The sequence below is a fragment of the Marmota monax genome, unplaced genomic scaffold (genome assembly GCF_021218885.2).
Source record: "Marmota monax isolate L192 unplaced genomic scaffold, Marmota_monax_Labrador192_F-V1.1 WCK01_AAM20220418_F8-fsc00062, whole genome shotgun sequence".
NCBI classification, from domain to species: domain Eukaryota; kingdom Metazoa; phylum Chordata; class Mammalia; order Rodentia; family Sciuridae; genus Marmota; species Marmota monax.
This window is the reverse complement of record NW_026695221.1, coordinates 5871664-5880876: the sequence shown is the minus strand read 5'-3', so window position 1 is coordinate 5880876 and position 9213 is coordinate 5871664. Positions and strand designations below refer to the sequence as shown.

Genomic DNA, 9213 nt, shown 5'->3' with positions numbered 1-9213 from the left:
AGGAAGGACAGAAAACTTATGACCAAAGAGGGAAAAGATTTGTGGAGCCAAGCCCTTGTCATAAAGCAGCAGAGCTGTGGACTAGGAGGGCTGGAGCACAGAAGGCAAGCACAGGGCCACTGCCACCCAGAGCCCATCATGCTGGTGTGGGCCTGAAGCCCAGTAGCTAGAGCACACACACCTGTGGACCCTGGTGGCCTGACACTGGCTGAATAAGCAGCAATAAAACGGGAACAGGTGCAGACCCAAATGGTGATTGGAGAGCTGACCAATAGTGCTGGTACTTTTCCAAACACTGATTAGCATAAATTTGGACCAATAGCGTTGACCTGAAAGCTTTCTGAATCTCTAGACTAGTACACTTAAGGAGCAACCTTCTCTCCTCCTGCCAAAATTTAAAAAAAAATAAAATAAAATAAAAAAGGGCTGTGGATATAGTTCAGTGATGAAGCACACCTGGGTTAAATCCCCAGTATCAGAAAAAAAAAAAAAAAAGTGCCGGCAGGTTCCATATCTGGGGAGGAGCCTGGTCTCTGATTCAAAGGTGGAGTCTTATTGTGTGGCCATTCAATGAGGAAAGGACAGTCTTTCCAATAAATGATGCTAAAGAAACTGGATATCCACATACAAAAGAAGAAACTGAATTCTTTCCTAACACCACATACAAAAATGAACTAAACACGTGGAAAAATAAGAATTCATACCCCATTTGAATCAAATGTGTGATATGTCAAGATCATTGTAATGTTTTGAGCAACTAATAAAAAATGAATTAAAAATAGACTAAAGATCTAAATGTAAGCACTAAACCATAAGCCTCTTACAAGAAAACATAAAAGAGAAGCTTCATGATAACAGATTTTACGGTGATTTCTTGGATATAGTACCAAAAGCATAAGCAACAAAAGCAAAAATAGCAAATTGAACTTCACTAAAATTAAATATTTTTTTACATCAATGGACACTATCAACAGAGTGAAAATGAAACGCATTGGATGGGAGAAAAGATTTGCATATTATATATCTGAGTAGGAATTAATATCCAGACTATATAAGGAACTCTTAAAACTAAACAAAAGCAAAATATCTAATTCAAAAGCAAAGAACTTGAACAGATATTTCTCCAAAGAATATATACAAATGCCCAAAAAGCACATGAAATGATGCTCAACAGCACTAATTGTTAAGGCAATGTAAATCAAAACCACAGTGAGACAGTTATACCCATTAGGATAACTACTCTTTTAAATAAACAAACAAACAACAAAAACTGGTGTATTGTGGAGAAATTAGAGTCCTTGCACACTGCTTGTGGGAATGTAAAATGGTGCGGCTGTTATGGAAAACAACAATAATTCCTCACAATCTTAATCATAGAATTACTATTTGATTTAGCAATTCCCCTCCTGAGAGTATCAACAAAATGAAAGAATTATATATTTGTATACCAATGTTCATAGCAGCATTATTCACAGTAGCCAAAATATAGAAACAATCCAAATGACCATCAAGAAATGAATACCTAAATGAAAAGTTGTAAAAAAAAAAAAACATATAATGGAATTTTATCCAGCCTTGAAAAGGGGTAAAATTCTAATACATGACATTGCATGGATGAAAATTGAAGGCACTATACTAATGGTAAGTCAGACATAAAGGACAAATAGTGTATGATTCACTTACGTGAAATTCATAGAGATAGGAAGAACACTGGTTGTCAGAGGCCAGGGAAGTCAGGAATGTATAGTTATTGGTTAATGGATGAGTTTCAGTATGGAATGATGAAAAAGTTCCAAATGATGATGGGGAGTGGCAATGATTGCACAACAATGTGAAGGTACTTAATGTCACTGAACTGGATGATTAAAAATAGTTAAAATTGTGAATTTTATGCTACATATATTCTATAACAACAAAAAAGAAAACTATAACTTTTTAACTTTAATAATACATAATATCTCTTTTCTTGATCAATAATTATAAATCTAATTCATCATTTTCAATGCAATACATCATAGAAATATACAATTTGCCATTGAAAGGGCTTGCTATAATATGTTTAACTATTCCCATATTTTGAATGACATTTGGTATTATAAACAATGCTGTAATAACAATCTTTAAAATTATTATTATCTAGGGGCTGAGGCTGGGGCTCAGTGGTAGAACACTTGTCTAGCATGTGTGAGGCACTGGGTTTTATCCCCAGCACCACATAAAAATAAACAAATAAAATAAAGGCATTCTGTCTATCTACAACTACAAAAAAATTCTTATTATCTAGAGTCCCCAAATGGTGGTTACTGGACAAAGTAAATGATATATTTAGATTTTTCTTTAACCCATTTTTAATATTTGTTTGTTTATGGTGAAAAGCAGGAGGGAAGTTATTCTAAATTAGTTAAGATGTGGATTTAGCTTCATGTAACAAACTTTATTCTTTGTGGAACAGATTGGAGGTAGACATTATAGGACTAATGCAGAGGCTACTGCATGAGATCATCCAATAATCCAGTCTTCTTTCATCCACATATTTTACCATTGGTCCATAATGTTTAGCCACCGTGGTCCAAGATTGGCTCAGCGTCGCCATGCCCATATCCCTATCATGAGAGTAGAAGGGGAGAAGATGAGCACATTCCCTTCCTTTCAGAACACCCACCACAGTATCCTATCTCCCTTTTCCTCCCATTAGTCTGAATTTAGTTATCTAACCTCTTCTAGCTAAAAGCCTGGCTGGGAAAATCATCCTTATTTGGTCATGTGCCCAGCTAGTAACATGATGGCCAAAGAGAGATTGAATAATGAGCAATGATCTTCCAAAAGAACAGTCAATTATCCTGGGGACATTTATGAACTAAACCATTTCCTATTAAATTAAAAGTTGTTTACCAAGGTCTTCATAAAAGACTGTCTCTAGACACAACTTTGTTTGAATTTTATATTAAAATAGCTTGATAATAATGATTAGCTGGTATTATATTATTTTATAGTTGATTTAATAGTAATTTACCTTTTGTCAGCTGCTTACTTGAAGCTGTTTCATTTGGGTTATTTTTACATATCATGTTAAAGATAGTCAAATTTATATTTTAAGTGGTTTATCCTAATACCACAATATTATAATTTGAGGCAGAAATTATTTTCTTAGTTCTAATTTTTTTCCACATTAAGAAGCATCTCTACCCACCAGTAACTATACAATTAAGACATCACACATTTGTTTCATGATCCTAGCCTATGAGAAAAATAAAACATTAGTAAAGAGAAAGACCATAAAAGAGATCTGGTGTCAGAGAATAGCCTCGCCCAGGATGACACACACACAGGACTCTAACATATTCATTTCAAAATCCATAGGCATGAGCAAGTATCAGGGTTAAGCCTGGCACTTACATCAGTTTGGGAACAGATTTAATCACCGTGTCTCATCTTGGCATGTTTCACCCAGGGATTTTAAAATAGATGAAAGGGTTGAGCCTTGATGTTTGTCACCTTGGGAGAGGCTGTTCTCTGTCAGGCATCCCTCCTATGCCCTTTCTCTTCAGGAATTCAAATGATGCTCTTCTGGGAATCTCCTGGCTCTGGCACATCATGCATCTCAGATGTATGGTTTCATTATTCTTTTAACCCAAATCGCAAAACTTACTGGTCATTACCTTCTCCCACCAGGTCCCATTCATTCTATTTTACAGAGGAAAGATCTGCTACAGGAAATGCTCCATGGTGTCTTTCTTTACTTTATAGAAAAGTTATTTGATCAAAAGTGGCACTTGAGCAGGGCACGGTGGCACATGCCTGTAATCCCAGTGGCTCTGGAGGCTTAGGCAGGCATGTCAAAGCCAGCCTCAGCAAAAAGCCAGGGGATAAGAAGCTCAATGAGACCCTATCTCTAAATAAAATACAAAATAGGGCTAGGGATGTGCCTTTGTGGTCGAGTGCTCCTAGTTCAATCCCTGGTACCCCCTCCTCCCCACCAAAAAAAAAAAAAAGAAAAAAGAAAAAAAAAACAAGTAGCACTTGTTCTGCTCTGCTCTTGTACATCCTTTGCCTTGCTCTACAACCAAAACACAAACATTAGTTTCCACAAAGCCCTCAACAATGGAATAAACTGGAAGGCATTTTAGAACTCTAGATCTGTGGTTCTGGACCCTGACTTCTTAGTATCACCTGAGAAGTTTTTAATAGACCTCTGCTAACATTCCTCCCAGGGGGACTTATCAGTTGGTGTGAGATAGAGACTTAGCTCTCTCATTCTTTTATGTCCTCAGGAGAGGAGGAGCAACAGAGCGTTGCAGAGGGAGGTTAATCTCTTAGTTCCAGATGCTACAAAGATTCGCAGCATCTTATACTACAAAGAAAGTCTTGCATACCTCCGTAGAAAGGAAGCTCCTCCCAGGGCAGAAACTCTGTCCCCTTTGAGCACACAGAACTGTGTCCGTCTGTCAGATTTGTTGTTAGATGAGCACGTGGCAGATTTGTTGAATGAATTAATGCATGGAGTGAATGAAAGAGCGAACTATGTGACACTCAAAGTTAACTATCAAGTTTTACCCAGAAAAAGAAACTTGATTCTGGTTCTCGGCTGGCTTCCAGTGTGTTTGCAGTGGTTGCTTGTCCTGGGAAGCTGGCTTCCATACCCTCTGAGTTCTCGCTGTCTCTCAGGCTTTGTGATTCTTTTGCATTGTAGAAGGTTACAGTCCGACACAGTCCACCCAGGAACCCGCTCCTGGTGAAACACACCTTAGGGAATACCTTCGGACCAGATGGTAGGAAGGAACGGAGGGAAGTGCAGTTCCGGCGACTGGAGGTCCTATGAGCTGGCAGGTGCGGGGAAGGGCGATCAAGGGTGGAGAGAGCCCACGTCCGCGGGCGGGGCCCACAGCTGGCCGCCTGCTCCTGCACCTGCTCCGCCACCTGCCGCTGCACTTGGCTTGCGGGCGCTGGCCGCGGACGCTTCTGAGGAGCTCAGCTCAGGTCAGACTCCAGTTGAGGGCAGGGAGCTCCCACTGTGAAGAGAGGCTTGGACTGGGATGAGGGTTATGGACGGGAGCTCGGAAGTAGGACAAGAAACGGGGAAAGGAGCTCAGGGAGGGGAAAGGGCCCCCGGGGAAGGGCACTGGGACCGAAAAGTGCTCTCAAATTTGGAGGGGTCTCGGACTAGGAAGGGGCGCTGGGATGGGGAGGAGGACTCAACTCAACTACGGGAGGGGCGGGAGGATGTTGGTGTCGCCGAGGCCGAACTGAGAGCCCCTCGGGGCTGGGAAGTTTCCAGAGGTCCCACTTGTGCTCCGCGCCTCGGTCGCATTGCCGGCCCTGAAATGAATATCACTCAGGGTCCCCCAACGAGTCAGGTGGACTACGCTGCGTGGTGAGAGGAAGGTATGAAGCCCCTGGCATCCATCCTGTCCCGGAGGGTCGCTCAGAGGTCACCCTGCCCACAGTGATGACAGGCACCTGGGGCAAGGGACCTGGAGCTGTTTTCAGTCAGCCCTTGTAGCTGTGGGAACTTGTATCCAACGGCCACTCCTTGTTAGCCAGGATCTACTAATACTTGAAACAGACACTGTCCTTAGTCCCGGAAGTCTGGTATCTGATAATACCGGGCGATGGATAAAGTTCTTCCAGCCACTATTATAGAGCAATAAGTAGAAAAGCTGTCTGGAGCAGAGGGTGAATTTAACCGTGGAGAGGTTTGAGTGGAGAACACTCTCTGGGTCCAGAAGGATGAGGTAGCACCGAACGAAAGAAAGATTTTGGCTGAACGAAAGGTTCAGCCAGCGAACCTAGCGCTTTATGAAATAGAAGACATTTTTAAATTTTAGGGCACGTCTTTCTCCTAAAACTCACAAAAATGGCCATATCCTTTACATTCTCCTTGGTACCTGCCATTTTCTTCCTCTCCCTCCAAAACTTCCGAAATTGGCCTCCCAGGCATCTAATCCACCCTTCTGCTGGATGTTGGTTGTGATGACTGAGGTGAAGCTATTAAATCTCACAAGGGGCAACAATTATTCCATTTGGAGTCTCCCTCTGCTATATCCTTAATTATGAATCTGGCTTAATTGAACTTTGAGACAGGATTTGACGAGGGCTGGAGAGAAAAAGAGGCAAAGAGGAAGATTTTCATTTCTTATCTCTCCACCACTTCAAGGTAACAGTGGCTGCCATCCTTAATTGTTCAAACTACAGATGTTGTCTGTATTGGGTATAATCAAAGGACTGTCTCTTCCTCAAATGCATTTGCTTGTTGAAAATGGATGAGGGCAGTTTTATCATATGTAAAGCCACTTCCGTAGCCAAAGTCCCTGCTATTACAAAGGTTTTTAACTGTAAAAAGCTGAAAACTGAGGTATCAACAAATAGGTGCATACATAGACACAGTTTATATCTATATGTTTCTACAGGCAGGTCATAAGACAAATACTAGATTATTCACATATTAGACCATACTGAATACGAACAATTAGAGACCCCAGGTAAGTACTTAATCCCCACACTTCATTTAATTTTTTAAAAATTTGTGTGTGAGTGGATAAGTGGGTTAGCATATATATGTGTGTGTGTGTTGCTAGGGGATGAACATAGGGCCCCCTGTTTGGCTCTACCACAAAGTTACATCCCCAACCCCAACTTTTCTTTTTTTGTGGTGCTGGAGACCAAACCCAGGGCTTCAGCACTCTGTCACTAAACTACATACTCAGCTTTTTTACTTGAAATCTCAGCTTCCTCCCTTTTAAGAGCCAGCACTCTCCCCAAAACCTTCATTGGAACTAGAAACAAACAAAAAGAGATCACTTAAATTTTAGCTGTTTTTTGTTTCTTTTTACCTATTCTCTTGTGTAAAAATTAGCCACAAGGCCCATTATTGGGGAGGCTAGAAAGTCAAAAGATCTATCAGCCACCTACATGTGATGCATATTGAGGCCACAATCTTTCCCTTGCTAGAATCTAGATGTTATAAGCCATTATCAGTATCTTTCTGGTAGTCAAATCATAATGAGGCTTTCAGTATGCAAAGTGATTTTTATAAGCAGCCCTGTAAGTTAAGAGCAAACAGAGGCATTGTGTATGTGGCCCAGAGCTTTCCAGTTATTAAATAGCTGAACCAGGACCCCAACCAGAATTTCTTCCAGAATACCACTGCTCCCACTAGGGTATTTTTGTTGTCAGTGTTTGCTGTTTGTCTAATTTTGTGATAGGGATTTGTGATTTGTTTCTCCTCAACATTTAATATATTCTCTGACTTGAATTTAGAGCCTAAATTTAGAGACACTTTGGTCCATTTCATGCCAATCTTTGTTCAATGTAATCACAAAATATCTTAGAACTAGGTATACTTAAAGACTATCAAGTCAAAAAAAAAATTTTTTTTTTCAAAAGGTGATTCCAGAAAAATTAGGTAAGTACTCCATGTTGCTTTGTTATAGGGACAAAGGAGGCAAGGCCCTGAAGATAGCAGGAAACAGTTTTATTTGGCTGCAGCCAGGTTCACAGCTTTTGCTGTAATCAATTAATCACCTGAACCCTGAGTTCAGGTAGTTTCAGAGTTTTATACTCAGCATGTGAGGGGAGGGGCTCGGAAGTTTACAGTCTGCAGAAGTTCACATAAAAACAGCTTTTTCTTTCACTGTTTTGGGCAAATTAACACTTCAAGGACAACACCTGAAAAAGGGAGAGCTTCTTCTCCCCTTTCTTTTCTACCCCTGCCAGCTGTTACCATGGAGCCCAATTATAACTTATCTTAAAAATATAAACATCTCTGTGAAGCCCCAGCTCAAGGCCAGAGGCCTTATTTGCACATTTCTACAAACTACTATACTGGGATATGTTTGTGAAAAACTAGTAAGGGGTGTCCAGCACCGGGAATGCTGGTATCTTCTCGGCCAGTGGCAAAGTAAAACAGGACGACACAAAAATAGGAAGTTTATCTACATTGAACTCTTTTGCAGAGACTCATTTGCTGACAGTCCTAAAATCAGTTTGGGTGAAGATTTCTGGAGAAGCCCAATTAAGTCTTTTGTGGAGAAAGGGGGTGCCACTTCAGCTTCCCCAAATCTATTTCACTAAAAAGTTACAGGTAAAATCTAGGTCTCCCAGAATTCATATTATTCCTCTTTCTGGCATGTGGTCCCTTGGGAATATAAACCAAGTAACTATTTTGATTCACTCTATTGATTTAAAGTCTATTGGTTTGAGCCATAGTCTTCCTGAATCCCAGTCTCGATGCTCCTGGACTTATGATGGAGTTATGTCATCATGAACACCTTGTAAATTGAAAAATATCATGAGTCCAAAACGTGTTTACTGGGCTGGGGATATAGCTCAGTTGGCAGAATGCTTGCCTTGCATGCACAGAGCCCTGGGTTCAATCCCTAGCACCATATACACACAAAAAAATTTTTTAAATGCATTTACTACACATAACCTCCAAACATCCTAGTTTAGCAATACAGAACAATGTAGAGCATGGTTGTTTCCTTTTGTGATCGTGTAGCTGACAGGGAGCTGTGATTGGCTGCCACTGCCCAGCATCAAACAAGAAGATCCATATTGCATATGACTAGTCCAGGGGCAGAATAAATTAAAGAACTGAAGTATGGTTTTTACTGAATGTGTCTGACTTTTGCTCCATCATAAAGCTAAAAAAATACTAAATTAAACTATCATAAATTAGGGACATTCCCTACCTACAGATCCTTCCAACTGTTTTGTGTTCTGTGAAGTAAAGCACCTTGTCTGTGTGGCCTCCTAAGTGATTCCTAGCACAGTGCCCACTAATAGGCACTCAATAAAACATGTTGAATACATGTAAAATAAACATTTGAACAAGTATGAGATGGCACTAGAATTTCATTTAGTTATAAGAAATAGAAAATCCTTCTACAACTGGCTTAAACAAGCAAAGAGGTGTTTTTTTTTTTTCTTTTTCTTTTTTTTTTCCCCCTCATATAACTAGAGATCTGGAAGTGAGAAGTTGGGAGCTAGAAAAGGTATTCCAGAATGTCATCCAGAACAGGCTCCTTCTTTCTTCCTGAACCACTGTTCTTTGTATGTAGCTTTCATGCTTGTCTCATTGGAGAGCTTAGCCTGCATAACAGAAAAGAAGGGCAGAAAGCAATGCACCAGATGAGTTGGTCTTTTTTAATATTAATTATTGTTATTAATTAATATCTTTCCTGGAAACTCCACCCAGTAGAATTCTTATATTTC

At 40.2% G+C, this 9213-nt stretch overlaps 1 protein-coding gene and 1 long non-coding RNA gene across 2 annotated transcripts in view; one reads left to right on the top strand and one right to left on the bottom strand.

The window, feature by feature from the left end:
• Positions 1-2413: 2413 nt before the first annotated feature.
• On the bottom strand, positions 2414-6471 carry LOC124085113 (uncharacterized). The gene is made up of 2 exons (XR_006849341.2): positions 4374-6471; positions 2414-2603 (listed from the first exon to the last, which is right to left on the bottom strand). It is a non-coding gene; the product is annotated as an uncharacterized LOC124085113 (long non-coding RNA).
• The window catches only part of Tmem45b (transmembrane protein 45B), a 28639-nt gene continuing 24253 nt past the window's right edge, over positions 4828-9213 (top strand). The window contains exon 1 of the mRNA XM_046432625.2: positions 4828-4977. The gene's annotated coding sequence lies outside the window, so the exon portion shown is untranslated. The remainder of the gene's footprint in view (positions 4978-9213) is intronic.